The sequence below is a fragment of the Strix uralensis genome, chromosome 3 (genome assembly GCF_047716275.1).
Source record: "Strix uralensis isolate ZFMK-TIS-50842 chromosome 3, bStrUra1, whole genome shotgun sequence".
Taxonomy (NCBI): Eukaryota; Metazoa; Chordata; class Aves; order Strigiformes; family Strigidae; genus Strix; species Strix uralensis.
In genome coordinates this window covers 129,020,775-129,041,175 of record NC_133974.1, presented here as the reverse complement: position 1 = coordinate 129,041,175, position 20,401 = coordinate 129,020,775, and the positions used below count along the sequence as shown (strand labels likewise).

The following is a 20,401-nucleotide window of genomic DNA, read 5'->3' as shown; positions in this document are numbered from 1 at the left end:
TTTCAGAGCTCATGTCCTAGTTAACTTAGCAGATAAGCTGATTCTTAACAGTAAATTACATTGTTTAAATTTTGACCTTCGGTGTGAATTTTCCCAGCGTTTTTTTTTTTTTTTTAATCTTGAAGGTATACAGCTAGTAATATTCACAACTGTTCTTAAAAAACCAAAACAAAAATCCCCCAAACCCCACCCCTATGGGTAAAGTACCTCCCCACAGTGACTGAAAGTAAATGGCAAAAACCAAAGCCCCGGTACTATTCTTTAAAGGGTCTTTTGCGGTCTTTGGCTGGGAGGCTTTCGGTCCTACATGCAATAGAGCTGTAATTTTCAGTGCATTCATAGACCTTTTTTTTTTTAAGAGGGTTAATTGAACAGATTTTCAATCTAGCCAGTTAAGGAAACTGGGGCAAGTTTTGCTTCCTTTCTACCATCAGAAATTCCTTGCAGTGACTGGAGCTGCTTATCTGGAGAAAAAGGCAAGCAGAATTTGGTCTGTTATAGATAACCATTAAAACCTAAAATGACAGGGTCTTAGCAAAATGTGTGCGCTCTGTGGACAAGTGCAGTAAAAACTGTTGGGTGCAGATTCGGGTGGAAAAGAGAGGGCATTTGCATGATATCATCAATGCATTTCCTACGGGGCATTTGGGATGTGATTCTTACTCTTCTGAAGCTTTAGTGATGCTCTGATTGGTTATAGTGACACTTGGGAGAAAACTGAAGACTTGAATTCTTGAGGAATCTGTGAAAGGATTCTCAATTTGAGCCAAACACAGTCAGGCCAAAGGATTTTCTGCACTCTTTGCAGTGTTTATTGATTTCCTGCTCCCCACCCAAAATATGAAATCTGCAGTCATTTCTTAGTTACATGGAGTATTGGACTAAATTCAGAGGAGGACAGATGACTGACAGCGGAGCAGAGCTAATCTGTACTGTAACATGTGGCTTGTTCTGTACAAAGCCAGGCAGGTAAATGATCCGGTAGAGTAAGTTGGGAGAAGAGGAGTCGAGGGACTTGAATTACAACCAGCAGCTCTGCTTCGAACTTGTGCCACTTGGGGCAAATCACTTCAACTGGGAGTGAAATACTGTTTTCATTAAATCAAAGGTAAACTTCTCTTGGTTTTGGTGGAATGTGGTTTCATCCTCTGCAGTTTCTTGTGTTTTTTCAGATATACACAGGTGAAAAAATGATATCATATTGAATGTCATCAACGTTATTACAATGCTACCAGCAGAGAAAGAAGCAAATAAAACCGATATTGGCTGCATGCATTAAGGCTTTCCTTACACTGATGCTTTCCTTGGTTATTGAACAATTTTGCATTTTCTCATTTCCATTTCTTAAAATCTGTTCTTTTAATGTCATTCAATTCACTTGTTACATTTTAAAACATTTGCTTTCTGACAAATTTGCCGGTGGTATTTGCACATACAACATTATTGTACTGGTGTGATGCTATCTTTTGCTCACTGAAAAGAACCCAACCTACTACTGAAACATTTTTAGGAAATACGTGTAGTAAATTACTTAGTGCTGTAAGTACATAATTAGCCTTAACAACTATCAGAAAAAATCCACTTTAATACAGTCTAATCTCTGTACAAGCATTTCCAGAATATGACATGATAAACAATAGACTTGGGTTCCCAAATTAAGGGATATCCAACAAATGGCTATTGAAGATGGTTGAAAAATTGCCGGTGGTGAAGGGTGGAGTGTTGCTTTATGTTAATCTTACAGCGGTTTATATGAACTTATAAACAAAACCCATCTTTTCCTTCCCTGCTCCCCTCCTAGCCTGCGCTGCAGTCTGTGCAAGTCTAGCTGGTCTGTCTTCTGCTGTTACATGTCTGTTTGTAGACTCTGCCTAAATTTTACAGTATGCAAAAAGTACTTTTTATTTCTCACAGGGTTGGAAGAACAGGTAGAGAGGAGAGGTTTGCAGGTACCAATCTCCAAGCTTTTAGAGTCAAAAGAAAGATGTTAATTGTTACCAAGGAATGAAACCATCATCTATTTTCCTGTAGACTGATAATTTTCAGTTACTGCTAACTATGGTCTGATTTGAACAAGCCACATGAAAGCAAACAATTATGTATAGGATTATTCAGTATATGCAAAACATCAGTTACCATTTTCAGAATGAAACAGCAGCATTGTTGCTGGCATGCCGCAGAAGAATGCCAGCAGTTTGTATTTCAGCATGATATAATGCGTTGAGAATTGGTCCATCGCTGATGAAAGAAGCGGGCAGCATTCTAGTTTCATGAAAAGGCTGCTAAGGCCACCTCTCACTTGTTGATTTTTAAACTTTGAGGAAAAACTGCTTTGCTAAGAATATTTGTTTGAACCTGCTCAGTCTTTAACATAATAAAGTTAAAATCAACACTGCCAACACAGTTCTAACAAAAGGTAGACTATGGTGTTGTTACATATTTTAAGTATCTTGAAGAGGTGAAATATGTGTCTACTTCAGAGACTCAGTATGTGACAGTGAGGAAAAATAGTGGCAGAGGAACCTATTAGTAGGCAGAACAAGGTCTCATCCCCAGCCTCCCTTTCCAGTATGCTTTGTACGGTTCATTAAGGCAGCTGCTTTCCTTTTATCATGGCTATATAGAAAAACAGAAGAAGCTTCAAAATGTTTTTGAGCAAAAGCAAAGGTGTGAAGGCTGTACATTTTGGACACCTGTAGCTAGCAACTATTCTAAAACTACACCTTTCTCACTTAATGATTTTGTTGATTGTAGATGCTTGAGCAAAGAATAAATATATATTTTTTTAATATGCACCTGTGGTCGTTCACATGTGACTTACAAGCTCTGCTCTCTGGTAAAGAGCTTACTGGGGGTGACTGTTGCAAAGGGCCCTTTACCACAGGTGGCACAAGTTGTGTCTGAATTCAGAAGTGAGGTTTCTGTAGAGGGCTTTCAGGCAAATGAGTATTTTCTTTCAAAGTGCCTCTTGAGATTAGTATCTCCTGAAGAGGACCGTGCTGAGAACCTTCTGTGTGGCAGCTGTAACTCTCACCTTGGGCAGAGGGTTTAATGGATTCCCCTGTCCCTAAGGGCGTTTAAACAGTTTTGCCTTTTTACATCAACTGCATATAAAGTTTGTATGAATATGCCTTACCACGCTTTGTGACAAATTAAAGGTATTAGAGTAAACCCTACTCAGATGAGGGTTTGCTGTATCTTAATTGTAGGGAAATTAAAAGAAAATCCATGAATGAAATTAGTGTTTTCATATTTTTTTCTAACTTAAAGGCTAATCTTTTTGAATTGACAACTTGCTACCTCACTGAGAAGAGCTTAGTCTTTTTGAATCCAAGTCTTTAGTCTTGGAGATGCGTTTTATATAAATATTTTTCGTTTCAAACTACAACTGGAGCATTGTAATATGCCACCTAAAACCAATGCTGGTGAAAATACTGGTTTTTATAAATACACCTGCTGATATGGCTATATATTGGTCTTTGTGTACAGTAATCCTGTGCAACTTTGGAGTTCTTTGATGTGCGGCCTTTAAGGATTATAGATGAACCTCTTTCTCTGGTAGACAAAGAGTTCTTATTTTTCATCTTTTTATGGGACGTTATCCAAAAGTCATCAAAGTCTGTGGAAACTACCCTATTTACTTCAATGGGAATTGAATGAGGAACATGATTTCTGTGGTCCAGTGTTTAAAAAAAAAAAAAACCAACAGAAACTTTGCAATAAAGTCATAATTGCATCCAGATGAGTTTCTCTAAGTGGTTGTGAAGCAGCTGGTGGAAACGCCTTGATCTGACCACATTCAGCATGCCACTTGTTTCTGCGTGTGGGAAAATCTGACACAATCTGGAAGTAATTAGCCTGGAACCAACAGCCCCCCTGAGCGGTCCTTTTAAAATGAGTTGCAAATAAAAAGGCTAGAAAATCCATAATACAAGGTATATCATCCACTGTGTGTTGTGGAAGGTGTTTTTATCAGTTACTTGGCTTCTAGGTTTTCTTAATGTGCTTTTTGGTGTGTTGTGGTTTAACCCCAGCTGGCAACTAAGCCCCACACAGCTGCTCGCTCACTCCCTGCCCCGGTGGGATAGAGGAGAGAATCGGAAGGGTAAAAGTGAGAAAACTCATGGGCTGAGATAAAGACAGTTTAATAGGTAAAGCAGAAATCGCACACACAAGCAAAGCAGAACAAGGAATTTTTTCCCCACTCCCCATGGGCAGGCAGGTGCTCAGCCACATAACGGTGACTGGGAAAGACAAATGCTGTCACTCCAAATGTTTCCCCCCTTCCTCCTCCTTCCCCCAGCTGTATATGCTGAGCATGACACCAGATGGTCTGGGATATCCCTTGGGTCAGTTGGGGTCAACTGTCCTGGCTCTGTCCCCTCCCAACTTTTTGTGCACCCCCAGCCTCCTCACTGGTGGGGTGGGGTGAGAAGCAGAAAAGGCCTTGACGCTGTGTAAGTGCTGCTCAGTGATAACTAAAACATCCCTGTATTATCAACGCTGTTTTCAGCACAGATCTAAACCATAGCCCCATATGAGCTACTGTGAAGAAAATACGCTCTATTCCAGCCCAAACCAGCACATGTGTGCATCAAGCTGTATGTGCAACACGTTGTACCATGATGGTTGTCTTCCTATCGTTCTGTTTTATTCTGTTGCTCTGCATGTAATCCACACTACGCAGTGTTCTGGGCCAAAACCTCTTTTTACATTAATATATGGGACACTGGACTTGAGTTTCTAAGCAAGACTCCAGTTCGGTGATACAGACACGGGAACCTTTGCTTTGCCTGGGATAATTTTCTGGACCCTAGCTGGGCCCTTTTATGTATTGCTGCTGAGGAACTAATAAATATGGACAAAACACTCATGAATAAAACAAAGAGAAAACCCAGTTAAATGGTGAAATGGAGCTAAGCGTGTATGTAATGTTCAACAGCAGGTTTATTCCTTGTGGTGCTCCTCTCTCTGCGACGGAGCACGTGGTGATTCATTCCCGAGCACAGCAGTCTCAGGGCAGAGCATCATCCTGCCTCTGACAGTCTTCAGTAGCAGCTGTTTAAGGAAGACAATAAAAAAAGACAAAAAGCTAGTAATAGCTCACCAGAATTATGTTCCCATCTTTAAAAATGGGCCATAAATGTATCTCACCAATTGAAGTGGAATTATTTGTGCTGTTTCGAGTAAGGGAAATATGAAGGCAGTGGCCCTATATCTTCTTTTCGTGAGGTCATTGCTGAACTGCTGAGCTATTACCGCTTGACCAGAGACCCTGAAAAAATAGGTTGGGGCAAAAGAGAGAAGGAGCTAAAAAATTTAAAACTATCTGATTTTTTTTGAGAGGCAATGCACACAAGAATAGAAACATTCTTAGGTATGCTTTTTAAAATAGGGATAGTACGTAGGACATGTATTTTTTAATGTAAAAGGGGAATTGGGAACAAAAGAGGGATTTCAGAAGAATGCACTGATGGAAAACCAAGATGTAATATACTATCAAGCTTCTGAAACAGGACCAAAATTAACTTTTTTAATTCTGCTATGACTAGCTGAGCTGTAATGTAATACAGTAAATCTCTCAGTATTATGTAATAAAATTAGTCAAAAGATGACAAAAGCATAAACAATGCACTAATGAAAAAGCCTTGCAGGACTCATATTTAAATTGGATTGTGCCTGTTTGATTTATGCTGGTGTGTAAGTACACTCAGCCCGAGTGTTTGTGGAAGCACGGACAGTATCCTCTTGCTCTGTGTTTGCTGTTCCTTTTCTGTATTTTTTTTTTAAGGTTTGCAAATATGTTACTATATATTACAACAGCATTGTCAATTATAGGGTACTGAGAATAGATAAGTCTATGCAGTCTGAGAATATAATTAGGAACAAGCAAAAGGCCGTATTTTACTGTAACATGGTAAATGGTGGAATTGCTAGATTGTCTTGAGCTCACTTGGCTCAGCTCAGATGCACATAAAACCCATCAGCAAAAAACTTTTCAGTTGAGCAGTATCAATGCATTTTAAGAGGAAGTATTCCCCTGGTGTCATTTAGATTGCAGGCCAGAGCTCTGCGTGTGTTGATATTTCAGGAAACAAAGTACACCCAAATATCCTTTTTTTCAACATCATTTCTGATGGTACCTCTGATGTTGCCGTGGTTCTAATGATGGTGGTGACTGCTTTGTTCGTGCATAGCGTGCATAAACCTGCAAGCCATGCAAACCCTGTTAGCCACTTTTAAAAGAAAACCAAAACCCAGTTGTATAAATTATAGTTGTGAAAAATGAGAGGAAACGGAAGTGGCTTATGAAGTTCCATACCAGTTCCTGTCCTTGTGTCCAAGCCTTATTTGTGTTCTCCCTGTCTGCGGATAGAAATACCACTTGATGCTTCATCAGTTTATTGTTTTCAACTATAACGTGCAACTACCGTTGGTGTTTTAGTATCCCAAGACACCAGAGCTTAGCTTTTTCTAATTTTGATTCGACATGACAGATACGTTTGAAACCTCTGTTCTGAACAAAAGCACACGGATGTTGGAAGCTGCTCTGTAATGCGACTTACAAAGAAAGCAGCATAATGTAGTGGGAAAGATTAAAGGGGAAATATATTAAAGTCGTGTACTTTTTTGTAAAATGTAATCAATTTAAATGAGGAAGAAGAATTGAATATAAGCAAACATCATGCTAACTGCTCTGGGATGAAATAGGATGGACTAGGGGCTCAGATGTGTTCCTGCTTTCAGAATCCTGTTTGTTTCCAAAACTTTTCTTGGTTTTTTTTACGTCTCTCTCTCCAGACAGGCCAGGAGACTCCCCGTGTGGTAGCGGCAGAGCAGTTAAGACTGCGCCTTTGTCCCCAGCGATGTGGTGCGTCTGCAATCCCCTTGTCTGTTGCAGAAGGCGCATCTGTACTGTCTTTTTAGGGCTGCATCTCAAATGGAGCAAGTATCAGCCTCGCCATTTGGTGCTATCTGCTCCGCGGGCGGTGGGGATCTCTCGTGCCCCAGCACGCCGGGCGGTCGGCGTGCCCCGGCACAGCCCGTCCTCGCGTCGCCCGCCGCCTGCAAGGCGCTTACCTGAGTGGGAGCGGGTGGGAGGCAGCGTCTGTCTGAAGATGCCTTCTTGAGCGGTGCAGGGATGAGGTAACTTTGTAGGATTTAATGGGATCCATGTGACTTGAGTTGCTGATGTCGATACACTGATTTATGTGCTGATGTATACGACAAGCGCGCAGCCTCCTTTGAACCCTGCACCCTGGCCTGCGTTATGGAGGTGCAGCGAGGTAACGCTCATCCCTTCGGGGTCTCAATCCACCCACACGCACCATATGCATAATTTTTCCATAAAGGATGACTGTTGGGATGTATATGATTTGAATTTAAGACAGTTGCACGTACTCTGGTTTTTACAGACAACTGTTTAGCTATAGAATTTAGCTAACCAAAGCTAATTGTTAAACACCCAAACGAAGCTATTTGTTGGGTTTTGAGAATGCATCATGTGATGCTTTTTTAATGAAGGTCCCGATATCTGGTATCTTATTTTTCTATTCCTGTATTTCAGTGGGTATCTTGTGTTTGTTAATATAAATGTTCTTATAGGAATATTTATTAAGTAGGACAATATCGTTTGCATACCAAGTTACAGATAAATGGTCAGCTTTTCAGAAGTGCTCATTGTTGGGTGAATTTCATCTTATTTAAGTCGGTGGTAAATCCTTCATTAGCATTGGAACTAGTAGAGTTAAGGCAACACAGAAGCACCTTTGGAAATCACGCGCTAAGGCGGCGTCTCTCTGCTTGCAGGACTGACAGGATAACAAGCTCATTGCTTCTGTTACAATGCTAGAATTTGGCTATTTGCATAATACAGAGCAGTAACACTTTAATTCACAATTCACGGATAAGCCTTTCAGACAGTGGTTTTAGACATGACTGAAATTTGTGAATGCTTCTCGAGTAAATTGCTGGTTTTGAGCACATTTTGGTTTTTATTGGGAAGCTGAAATTGTACTCAGATGCCCAAGCCTGAAAACAGAATGTAATTTGGCATTTGTGCATAAATGGTTCCTGAACAAGGATGGTGGGGAAGTATTGAAACGATTCTGTATTTAGTTGTGCATGTAATAGGTAAACTTGGTTATTCTGTGCTTGCATCGTAAACTTACCGGTTTTGTTAATTAGGTGGTTATAAAGAGAAAAGGCTGCAGTTAAGACTGAATCAAGATAAACCTATTTTTTTTTTAATCAATATTTGAGGGTAGTGCTAGTACTGGAGAAGCCCCGCTTGCTTTAGAGGTGTAAGAAACTCTGGTAGGTTTGAAAAGGACTCCTGTGCATACTCTACGCAACTAAAAGATACTCCTGGAGCTTTTCCTGTGGTTGCTGTGCTGCTCTTTTGGTTTAAAAGTAAGATAAAGCATGAGGTGGGGCCTGGGAAGTTTCTGGTGGTGGTGTTCATGGACTGCATGAACCTGTCTCCCAACAGCGGGATTGTGGTGTTCTCCAATGCCAGGAAAGTTGTGTGAAGAGGAATGTAGGAGTAGTGGCAGATGTGCTGACTGAAAAGCTGCATCAGGAGATGAAGAGCTGAAATATAGATAGAAGGTAAAGTCAGGTATGATGTTCTGTGATAAACACGATAAAAACTTGCTGAGGAGCAGCTTGGATTACAAAGAACTTCTTGCCTCTTTCATGTCTCATGATAATTAAACGGTCTATTTTTATTCAACTTCTTTCAAATGGGGTTCTAATTAAGCAATAGCTAATGAAATATGAGATTAAGGATCAGCAAATCTCCGGTGGTCAGAGACGTGCCCAGGGCAAAGTCCAAATCGGCTTTGTAAAATCTGTGTTTGAAACAAAGCAAAAACAGTTATTACAGAAACAGGAGACAGATTCTGTGAGTGCAAACGCAGATTGAATTAGTTTTCTTAGTGTTATGCTGAACTGAAAAAAATGTAAGATTAAATATGTATCCCTTTTAATGTGGTTGCTATATCATCACCGCAAATTTTTTAAAAATGCATCTGTAACTAGATAAGAAGATGCTATCAGGCACTTTTAATTTTAATTAAGGTTTAACCTATTGGAGGAATATATATTTAAAGAATTAATTAAAATGCTGTTCACTGTATAAGAGATTTCAGTATAGGAAATGAGTTAATTGCGGTATCATAGGGGATCTGTGCTTTGCAAGCTGTTTTGTGATGCTAAAAAAGCATCTTCATGAGGATGATAGGGACCTCTCGGGAGAACCAGAAGATGATGATGGCCGCCTTTTCAGTTTAGCTTGAATAAAAGCGGTCGCTGGTCTTGCTGCATCTGTGTCTGTCAAACAGTCTTATTTCAGTTTCTGTTTTTCTTCAGGGTGGGTGGCTGGCACAAATGCTCAAAATACTTGAGATAATTGGGCATAATTTGGTTGCATCATGGAAATCCTGTATCCTGCAAGAAGGGTTTTTAAGGTGGTTAAAATACCTTTAAAAACGGAAGTCTTGCAACACTGTCATTCTTGATAACTTTGTATCGCTGCGAGTTTATTTTTTTCATTCTGCTGAACATACAAAGTCACTGCTGGAGTTCCTCAAGGATCAAATCATGCCTTATTTAATATTTTCATTAGCAGCCTTTACAGAAGAATTAGAAGCATGCTAAATAAATTTGCCAACTCCAAAGCCGGGAGATGTTGGCAAGGCGGGGGAGGACTGGATTATTATGTGAGAAGAACCTTTTTCCTCTGCCATTAATTGGTTTCAGGAGAATGTCATGTGCTTAAGGACGGATGGTATTAATTTCTTCCATAAGCTCAGCCTCATCATTTGGGAGCAGCAAAGAATGAAAGTGTTCTACTTGTATGTAGGAAGATGAGTTTAAACTGCCACAGGTCAAGGAAGGGTAATTAGGGTGATGGTGGAAGGATTGGCCAGCGTTTTTACAAGTAGCCTGGAAGAGCTTGGCTTCAGCCTAGAAAAACAACAAAAAAGCACAGTTATTTAAGCTAAAGGATCGAGTGTAATTATGGAATCCATTTAGGCTGGCAGGTGGGTTATTTCTCACCCCCTGTTTGGTGCTTCCCCATGGGCATGGTGCCTTGAGCATTAACTAGTCTTGGCAAACCCCAAGGTCAAACGTTGGATGTAACTCTCTTCAGAGCACATTGACTGGGGAGCTTGCTTTAAACGATTTCTTTGAAAAGAAAGAACAAAGCTTCTAGGGGAGAAGTATTTAAAAAGAGAATGTAATGCATAGGCAGCTGTCTTCCTTAAGGATTTACTGCTGCTCTTGGTGGTTGTGTGGACGCGCCAGACTTCTTCCGACACCTCTGAGTAGGTGCCAGTCTGTCAGATTAGCTCAACTAAAATAAACCTTTCTCCCACTCCCTGCCTGCTATCGGCCCTTTGAGAGAGAATTACCTTATAAAATGTACTGGGATGTTTGCTGGGCTTTTATTCTGTGGTTTTAAACTAGTTTTTAAATGAGCAGAGAGGAGGTGAAAAATGTTGGTTGCTTTTAATACTGTCATTTAATGATCTCATCCTTTGAGCCAGTGTTTGTGGAGAGATGGCTTATCTTGAGCTGTTCTCTCCTTTCCTTGCCTGTTTTCCACAAGAGTGTCTCCTATTGTGTTAAGCCAATAACGCTTTTTATATAGGTCAGCATATAGTATTAATGAGCTTTTATACCATGGTTATAAATGTCACACACGTTTCCTAGAATAGGAGTGGGGAATAGAAAATATTGCCTGGATTTGTTCTTTTCTTTCCAACAGTAGATGTGTGAAACAGTTGATCTTCTGATAGAAAAAAAATAAATCGCTTTGATTAATCAGAGCCTTTTAGCTTTTGTCATTTAAAACGCAGTCACAAAGACCAGATGTTGTGGTGCTTGCCTTCAAAAGCACCTGCTCTAGGAAAATTTAAAAAACTGAAGTTGCTGTGAGATAGGTGTACCCATAATGAGAGAGTTTTACAGGACAACCTGCAAGTAACAGTTGAGAGCTTTCAATTGTCTTGTGAACCCGTGGTATGTTTTCTGCGCTTTGGCCACAACAACCCCCAGCAGCACTGGGGAGGAGTGGCTGGAGAGCTGCCAGTCAGAGAGGGACCTGGGGGTGTTGACTGACAGCCGGCTGAACATGAGCCAGCAGTGTGCCCAGGTGGCCAAGAAGGCCAATGGCATCCTGGCTTGTATCAGCAATAGCGTGGCCAGCAGGGACAGGGAAGGGATCTTGCCCCTGTACTTGGCACTGCTGAGGCCGCACCTCGATGACTGGGTTCAGTTTTGGGCCCCTCACTACAAAAAGGCCATTGAATGACTCGAGTGTGTCCAGAGAAGGGCAACGCAGCTGGTCCAGGGTCTGGAGCACAGGTCTGATGGGGAGCGGCTGAGGGAACTGGGGGGGTTTAGTCTGGAGAAGAGGAGGCTGAGGGGAGACCTCATCACCCTCTACAACTCCCTGAAAGGAGGGTGCAGAGAGCTGGGGATGAGTCTCTTGAACCAAGTAACAAGCGATAGGACAAGAGGGAATGGCCTCAAGTTGGGCCAGGGCAGGGTTAGACTGGATATTAGGAAGCATTTCTTTCCAGAAGGGGTTGTTGGGCGTTGGAATGGGCTGCCCAGGGCAGGGGGGGAGTCCCCATCCCTGTAGGTGTTTAAGAGTCGGGTTGACCCAGCGCTGAGGGATCTGGTGGAGTTGGGAATGGTCAGTGTGAGGTTCATGGTTGGACTGGATGATCTTCAAGGTCTTTTCCAACCGAGATGATTCTGTGATTCTATGTTCAGAAGTGCTTGACTGTGATGAACCTCTGCTTGCAGCAGAGCAGCGTGAGTTTTATCACTGCCTCAAAAGGTGGCAGAATTAGTGCTGATAGAGATATAAATGTGGCAGGCTTGGCTTACACTAAGAGTGGCCAGTATGTTTGGCTCAGTGTAATGTGTCCAGGTCTCCCTATGGATGGTGGGTGTAAGAAAACATATTGCTTAGCCCAGAAAACAAAGTAGTGGGAAAGGTACCCAAGTGGTTTATAGAAGGGAGGTAGTAGCGGCTCTCCAAGGCTCTTGCTCCTGCCTTCTTGTGTGTCTGGATTGCAGAGCACCCCAGTAATGTCATCCTTCAGAGTTACTACTATTTAAACTGCTCCAGCAGCAGCTGCTCCAGTACAGCATTACTCCTGCTAAGATGAGGTAGCCCTAGTGCTGTCACTTCCATTTTGTTTTCAACCACAGTTACCTTAGTAAACAAAGGGTTGAACATCTGCAATTTTGCTTTATCAAATGGTCCTATAATGCTGCGAATGAAGAAAGGGAGAAGCTGAACACATTTGAAAGTAGCTTAATAAATTAGTATTAGTATTGTAACTTGCTCAGTCTTTACTTTTGGATTTTGGCTACTTAGCAAAAATTGCTTGGAAGAGCTATTAATTTTGCCCAAAGAATGATGATGCTGTATACAGAAAAATATCTGACCATATGTTTATATCTTTATTTCAAAGGACAATGACTGATGAAATTTAATTTAAAGGGAAAAATAAATTATTATTATACATTATACTTTCAAAGAAAATGGTGAGTAGATGGATTTAGAGCCCTAATTTTCTCATTTGCACTGTGGCTGTGCATAATACATGCTTTTGAGAGGTCAGGGTAAGTGTCGTCTGAAGAGCAGTCTTGAATGGAAAGGTAAATATCACAAATTTTGCAGTGTTAAACAGATGATCCCATATGTACTTTAATGGATTTCTGTATTTTGTAGATGTTTTCATATCTGGTTAGTACACTTTATGTTCCTCAGCATATTGTGCTGATTCCTGCTATTGCTGCTACAGTTGAGCTAAGAATTATTGTCAGGTTGTATGGTCTCTTTCAAGCTGATTACAAGAACTTTTAAAAATCATTAATGAAGAAGGAATATTACAAAAAGGCCTTATAAAACATATTTTTTTAAAAAAAGATTTTTCTGGAGACAGAATACTTCCAAGTTTTTAAAATCAAGTTGGAATATGGAAGTTGATCACTACAGTGGGCAGCAGTGGTTTTTATCTTTTGTTTCTTTTCATTTCCTGCTAGTTTTATTCTAATATGGAACACCTGCAATTATCATTGTTGCCTTTCACCATATAGGGCATGGGTTTTTTTCTAGGCAGGTACAATGATTACTCCTGCAAAACTGTCAATTTAACAATGAACCCCCCAGCACTTTGCAGTTTTCCAGGAACCTGCATCATCAGCATATAGTCATGTATCACAGGCATTAAGTAGCGAGCGATTCTTTTACCATTAGAGAAATAGTCAAATCTGGGTTAGTCCCCAGAAGAATAAGAGTTTAAAGGTCTTGGACAACTCCTAGTGCCCACGTATCAATCGTACGCCTTCCTGTTGTCCTCCAGCGGTTTAGGGAAACGCTGGCAGGTTTTCATGTGCTGAGTCCTATGCTGAGGTCGCTCGTTTGTGGGCTCACAGTGCTGCTGTCCTCTTTTGAAAGAGAGAGGTGCTTCAGGTTGGCATGTGGTGTCTTGGGATTGATGCCGGGGCTGCTCTCTTTAGATGTCTGTCCTACACCTGAATGGGTGACATGACATAAATTTATACCCTTTACTCATACTAGGTCATTGGGATGCATAATGCCCTAAAATAACCTTGGTGCTCCTCTTAATTTTTCTGTTAACAGACCCAAAAGAAAAAAAAAAAAAAAATCAGTCTTGTAGGAGTTGCATTGTCTCTCTTGGCAGTGTCTGAAAATCGTTGGAAGAGCTGACAACCACTCCTTGCCTTCCTGTTCTCACTGCCATCGAGCCTGTGGTCCTTTTTATGTAGCACTAACCTGCTCAGCCAAATGGTAAATGTCATGGAAATATCTTCATGTTAGGTTGGGTTTTTTTTGTGTGAGGTGAAGCAAACTTCAGTAATCCTTCATCTGGTCATGGAGAATAAATTTGATGTTGCTTTTGGGCATGCTTATTCCATATCCTCTTTCTTACTTGTTTTCAGGACGTAAGTGACACTAATTTGCACTTGTACAGTTTTTCTCTCTTGATTACTGAGCAGGCTGGATGATGTGAAGATTAGCGATGACATTTTGAAAGACTAGATGCTTGCCAGTGTCTTTAAAATTCTCTACTTTTCCTTCCTTGTCTGATCAAGCCCCAGGGTGAGACATCAGAGACAGCTTCCTACAAATTGAAAAAGCAGTAGAAAACGTGATCCCTGGCTTGTTTCTCGGATGAAAGTTCATCCTAATTTTTAGCAGTAAGTGTCCACTGAGCAGACCCAGCGCAGGTAACATCACCTGCTGAAGCTTCTTCTGGGCAGGGGAAAAAAATCCTTTCCCCCTCCATACTGGCATTTTAGCAGGTTGTGAGACATGTCAACAAATGCCTTGGCTGGTCTCCAACACCCATTGACGCCTGGCGTGGCTATTTCCCTGTCTTCAGGAATGCTGCTTCATTCCTGGGAAGGCTCGAGTACATCTTAGATGAGTTCATCGGTTGATGGTGATGGACCAAGCATACCCAGACACGAGCTGCTTCTGTTTTAAGATTCCTATTTATTGTCTTTAAGCACCAGTTTATGGCAGCGCTGTAGAGATTTCTATCAATGGCTCTGAGAGACTACACTTTTCATTCACAGATTGACTTGCAAACCTTAGAAAGAGGTGATGTGGGGATTTGACCTAATATCTTGCTAGAACTAGTGAGCCAAACAGAATGAGAAATATTTTTTAAGAGCTAGATTTATTTTGCTTTTCTTTAAAGTATTTTGCCACTGAAATCTTTGCATCAGCCATTTGCTGCAGAAGTTTTGCATAATCCAAACCAGGCTTTTGTTAATACTTCACTAGTATCCTTTCAACCCACTGAATGCGTTTTAATTGATTTGGAGGGATTATACTGAAGGATAAAGTTAGTCTTTATTAGCAGGAGGAGAACAACAATAGGTATCTTTTTTTTATTTTTAACAAAACAGCAGTGTTTAATGTGGCAGTGAGTGCTTTCAGTAGCGTTAGGTATTTTGTGGAGGAAAAATAAAATACCTGTCAAAAATGTGCTGATTACAGCAGCTTGCCCACAGCTAAACTCATTGTAATAAAACCTCCTGGCCCAGAACGGGGTGCCGTTCACGCTCTTTGCCTCCTCAGTTGTTTTTGCAGCGTGTAAACCCAAAGCCAACAGCTGTCAGGTTGCAAATGGCTGAAGAGCCGTGTGGGGAGGCACTGCCGAGCTGCCAGGCTCCCGTCCTTTGGAGGAGGTGTCAGCCGGGCCCTCGCAAGGCTGCCTGGAGCCTGGAGGAGCTGAAAGCGTGGGATTAGAAGAGCTTACATCCTTTGACTTTGTACCAGATCACTGGATTGAAATCACTTTGATAGGTGCTTTTTGAGGATTTTGCAGGGTTGGTTGTTTTTTGATTTCTTTGCGTTGAGGTTTTTTTTAAGTCGCTGGGTTGCTTGCCCTCTAGTTTAGCCGCAATGCTAGTATCGAGTTTAAAATGGACATTAAGACAACCAAGCCTGTACTTACCGTATCGGCGGGGCGCTCCTTCATGGGACACAGAATATCACCTTCAAATCAGTATCAATAAAGATACTCCCTTCCCCTCCTGTCCCAATGTGATGCAGTTGCTTTGGGAAGAGGATTCTTTTCTTGCATGAGCAGCTCCTTTTGTCAGTATAGTTTTGGAAAGTTTTAATTTTTTTTCTCCTATCAGGAAAACATGGAATCTACCTGCAGCATATTGTAGAGCACTTTTCCCCCCTAATAAGCATCTTAGTATAATGTCTCTTTTTCTTTTCCCTCTCCTATCTCTAAAACTAAGTTGACAAACCTAGTTGACAAACATAACTAAGTTGTGCTTTTAATATTTAATGACTAAAATGATACAAATGTTAGAAGTCAGTTGACAACAAACCTCGATTTATTTCTATGCAGAATATGTATTGAAAAATATCGGGGCAGAAGAGGCCTTAATTAAAATATGCTCATGAGAGCTAACATTGAGTATGAAATCAAACCTTTAAAATTTATTTTACAGGTAAAACTGGGCATTACATCAAATCATCCATGCTTGGAAGCTTTGTCATTTGGTCTTTGGGTTGGTTTTCTTTTTAAAGCGTAGCATAGGATAGTAATAGATTTTAGCATTTAGGACAAAATTTTTTGGACAAAACCAGTCGCCATTACTGTTTTTTGGGTGCATTTGGCTCCTCTTAATGCCTCTGTTGGTACCCAAGGAACGCACTGATGAGTGCAGCCCTGTCACCCTTTGGGTCCCCAGGCCAGCAGATAATGAGAAAGACTTGAGCGCTTACTGACACAGATAAGCTATGATAAATCAAGTAGTTATTCTTATTTTCAGTATAATTCACTTTTCAGTAGTAGAAATGTTATTGTGTGGTGTTGCATCTCTCCCCCCAAATTCCCTTTAATTGATCTTGTTTATTTTGACTTCCTAAGTTCAAAGATGAGCCAGAGGAAAGTAGCAGTGTTGAGAGCAGCTTCTTAGGAATATAAGATTCTTTCTTTCTTTCTTTTCCCCCGTAACATCATGTATTTGTAAGCTTAGGTAATAGCAGAGATTTCCAGGGTAAGTATTTCGTGATGTGCCTACCTTGGATTTAATTGCAAACTCTTTAAGGAGGATTTAGCCCTCTTCCATACATATTCCACTATGTATCAACAAGTGCAATTAGCAATGAAGAGGTTTTTACGTGCAAATCAGTCATGTTTACTGAACAAAGTCTCTCAATGAGCTTTATTTAAAAAAAGAAAAGAAAGAAAATGAATGGAAAGAAGAGCTCAGAGGTAGTTATGGTCCTGTTAGTGCTCAACCTTCTCGACCCTTCAAGGTACAGACAAAAATTTTCCTGTAGTCAAAAGCAGCAAGATATGTAACTTGAGAGCTGAGGGGTCTGAGACAGCCGTAGTTGAGCTGTTTATGTCCTACATACAGTTCCTGTGTTGCCATTGCTGCCTTTTCTCCTTTACCTAAGGAAATCGCATGAGCTCAGCAATTTAGCTCTTCCAGTGGTATTCTCCTGTACCTGACTTTTCACTTCATTTGGCTGCTAAGTGCCGAGTTTCAGTGACTAAAAAAACTTCCAAGATCTGGGAATACTGTGGGGTTTTTCCTTAATTTTTATTTTGCTGTGCTGTATGTCATTTCCGTATCAGGGAGAAATGAAAAGGTTTTTAGTGGATGAAGTAGGTAACATGCCATTAAGCAGTTCTTAGAGTCAAATAATTGCCTTAAAGACATGAGGCACAGAGGTTCTGTATTATCAGCTAATGCCCTAAAATTATGTTTACTCACTGGGTTAGCACTTTCCCCGTATGTGGCTTTCTATCTGTTAATGTGCTCATGTTCCTTGTGGGCAGTATTCTGTCAGGCTTCAAAAATAAGCATCTTCAACATTTCTTGTGAAGATTACTGAAACCAGGTAAACAAACAAAACCCCACAGATTCTGTAGTTGTCCACATTCTCACCTTGTTCAGACTGTGTAGAAAATGAAAATAGACTGAGTTTCTAGTTTGTTTCCTATTAGAGAAGTGCAATGCAAGTAACTTTCGTTTCTGATTAGTGTAGCTTAAATAGGAGATGAGCATATAATACATGCAATCAAAAAATGTGTAGGGTTTATGCAGGCTTGGGTTTTGCATGTGTTTCTGGAGTAAGAGTTACGATGTTGACTTCTTAAATCCTCTGCTTTGTCAGAACATCAGCATTCCTGCGTAGATGGATTTACCTTTTTCAAAAATTTTATTTATGTACTTTAACATTGAATCAATGCAAAACCAACGCTTAAGTTTAAGGAAGCCAAGTTAACTCCACTTTACACACACGGAGTGGTAGTCTAAGATGAAATATAGGGTAAGGATGCTTTCTCTTACTCTGTTTGAGCTGCTAATGCTTGCTCTAGTAATTTAGGAAATGATGTGAATATAGCAGGCTCAGAGTTGGACAAAGGCTTAGATTTGATGTGGCCTGCTGTGTATGACCCAGCCTGAAAGATTTCTGCTTCTAGTTCGTAACTGTGTATGTAAATACGGCTGCTCACGTGCATCTCAAAATTAAAAAGTCCCAAATTTTGAATGGGAACTTACAGTGGTGAAAACTGATCTCATTACCCTCGTGCAATTCTTGCAGTAAAAGCAAGACTTCAAGTTAAAATCCTGGAAACTGTTACTGTGAGGAGAGATGGGAAGGGAAAGTTCATGGAGAGATCTTTTACCCCATGAGCAGCTGCCTTAAACCTGTGTTGATGTGAGACAGGTGTTCACTTGAAATCGTCAACCAATTCACTTTTGTATGCAATGAAAACTGAAACATTTGGAGTGAAGTTATTTATGCCTCTTAATTTAAGAAAAAAGACAAGAAAAACCCCTAAACTAAACAAAACCAATCCCCACAGCCCCAGAAAACATCTGTTTTCATGTGGAAAGCCAGTTGCCTAGTAGGCATTTATCAGGGACTAAGGCCACTGGAGGAAAGCAGTATTACATAAATCGGATGTGCATTTCTGATCTAAATAATTTTTTAAATGTTTTGCATAAATGAATAAAGTTAAATTATGCATACTATGTGCATAATTTAATCCTTTTGTAAATGATGTTCCCACAGTTAATGATTAAAGAACATCATGCAGTCCCTTGATTTTGAACAGGTAAACCTTCCACGGCTGCATCTATAGATAGATACTCCTTAAGCTCAGCAAGGGGACAGGAGCACACGCTAACACTTGACGGTGACCCGCTCCCTTTTTTGATTACTTAAGAGGGCTGTTCAGGACAAAGTATCAGCCTATATGAATACTATCAACCAGCTTAACAAGTCAGATTATTTAATTAGCCCTATTAAGATGCTTCTATTTTTATAACTTATGAGTGCTCTTGCTAAGTTTAGAAGGTCCAGCTTCAGATTTCAAAAAGTGTTTTCAGCTCATGTAGTTGTTAGTCTTGCAGGGTTTTATACTACGACTCCACAACATTTTCATCCTAAGAAAACACCAAGGGGTCTGAAAAGTGGTTGAAGTTGGGTAATAACACTTCTGCAATCCTGGCCTGCAGGTTTTAGATGTAGGACATTTATGATGTCCATGCACAGTGGACATCTGCTCAGTTTCCAAAATGTGTGTTGTGTGCCTTTGCCTTAGACCACCGATAATCCAGAGGATGGTTATTTCTTTTAACACCCATTTTGTTGAAGTGTTTTGGTTTCCCCCTAGGGCAGGATTGTTTCCCAGCCATCATTTAAAGGCTACCGTAAAATGAGTGTCTTGCTTGATGTACAGCGCTGGTAAAACACAAATGATGTTTGTTTTGAGCTAGATGCTCTGTCACCATCTTAGTGAGACCCACCTACTTTGTGTGTGTTTCATCTAGATTTTTTTAGAAGAGCAGGAAATGATTTGATGAAATAACTATTCAAATTAAATCAAACATGCATGTTTACCAAAAGAAAAAACTTTGAAAGCATCTGTGTCCAGAATCTGATACCTGTATTATGATTGTACCTTCAGCGTGTTTGAAAGGGCTCTGATTTTATCATAGGGATGGGACTCTACTCTGTTAGCCCCCAAATTAAATTCATTTGCAAAGGAAAAAAAAAGTATAAAATTTTCATGGCTGAATTCAGTCAATGGGCTTTTTCTTTCTGGCTAAACCAGTCTGGGCTAGTTTGGAAGAAGAAACTTGCCAGTTATGGAGTGACTTTATGCTTTGTAAAAAAAAGTCACTGGTGGTAAGTGCTGGCTTGTGGCTTGAAGCTTTTGTTGTTGTTCTGGTATCAGTAAAGAAACAGTTAATTAAACAAAGATCAGTCCCAAGGTGATGCTGAAACAATATATGGATTTGGAAGCAAGATTAAAGTGTTTTGAAAGCAGAGGGTATCCGTGTGAATTATGATTCCATCCAAAACTATCCCAAACAAATGTGGTTTGGATAAATCCAGGCAGATGGCATCTGCCAGCTCACGTTTGAAGATCTTATCCAACTTTAGCTGCAGGTGAATATGCAAAATCGCATCCTCTTAGCAGAGAAGTCTATACGTGCTTTAGTGCGTTATGTCATCGGTAAATTATTTTAATAGCACATAAGGCTTTATTACTTTTGCTCTTGCTTTATTGCATTTGCTGCTCTACATTCAATATGTACAGCATTGGCACAATATAGCTTGCATGCTAGCTAGTGCATTAGCAGAAGAAATGGTAACTGTGTTCCAAGACCATAATACTTTGAATTTGGTACTGTTAAAGCCAGGAGAAAAAAAAACCCAAACCCCAACAGTTGTTGCATTTCAGGCTGTTGTACAAAGCTAGGAAAGAATAGTTTGTAAATGAAGCAGATTTAGTTCTGGAAGGTACCGAGATGAGACAAAATGAATATGGTTTCCAAAGTACCAGGGCTT

General features: G+C 40.4%; 1 protein-coding gene across 3 annotated transcripts in view; it reads left to right on the top strand.

Annotated features, from left to right (window-relative positions):
* The window catches only part of MACROD2 (mono-ADP ribosylhydrolase 2), a 901,307-nt gene that overhangs the window by 83,683 nt on the left and 797,223 nt on the right, over positions 1-20,401 (top strand). The window lies entirely within an intron of this gene.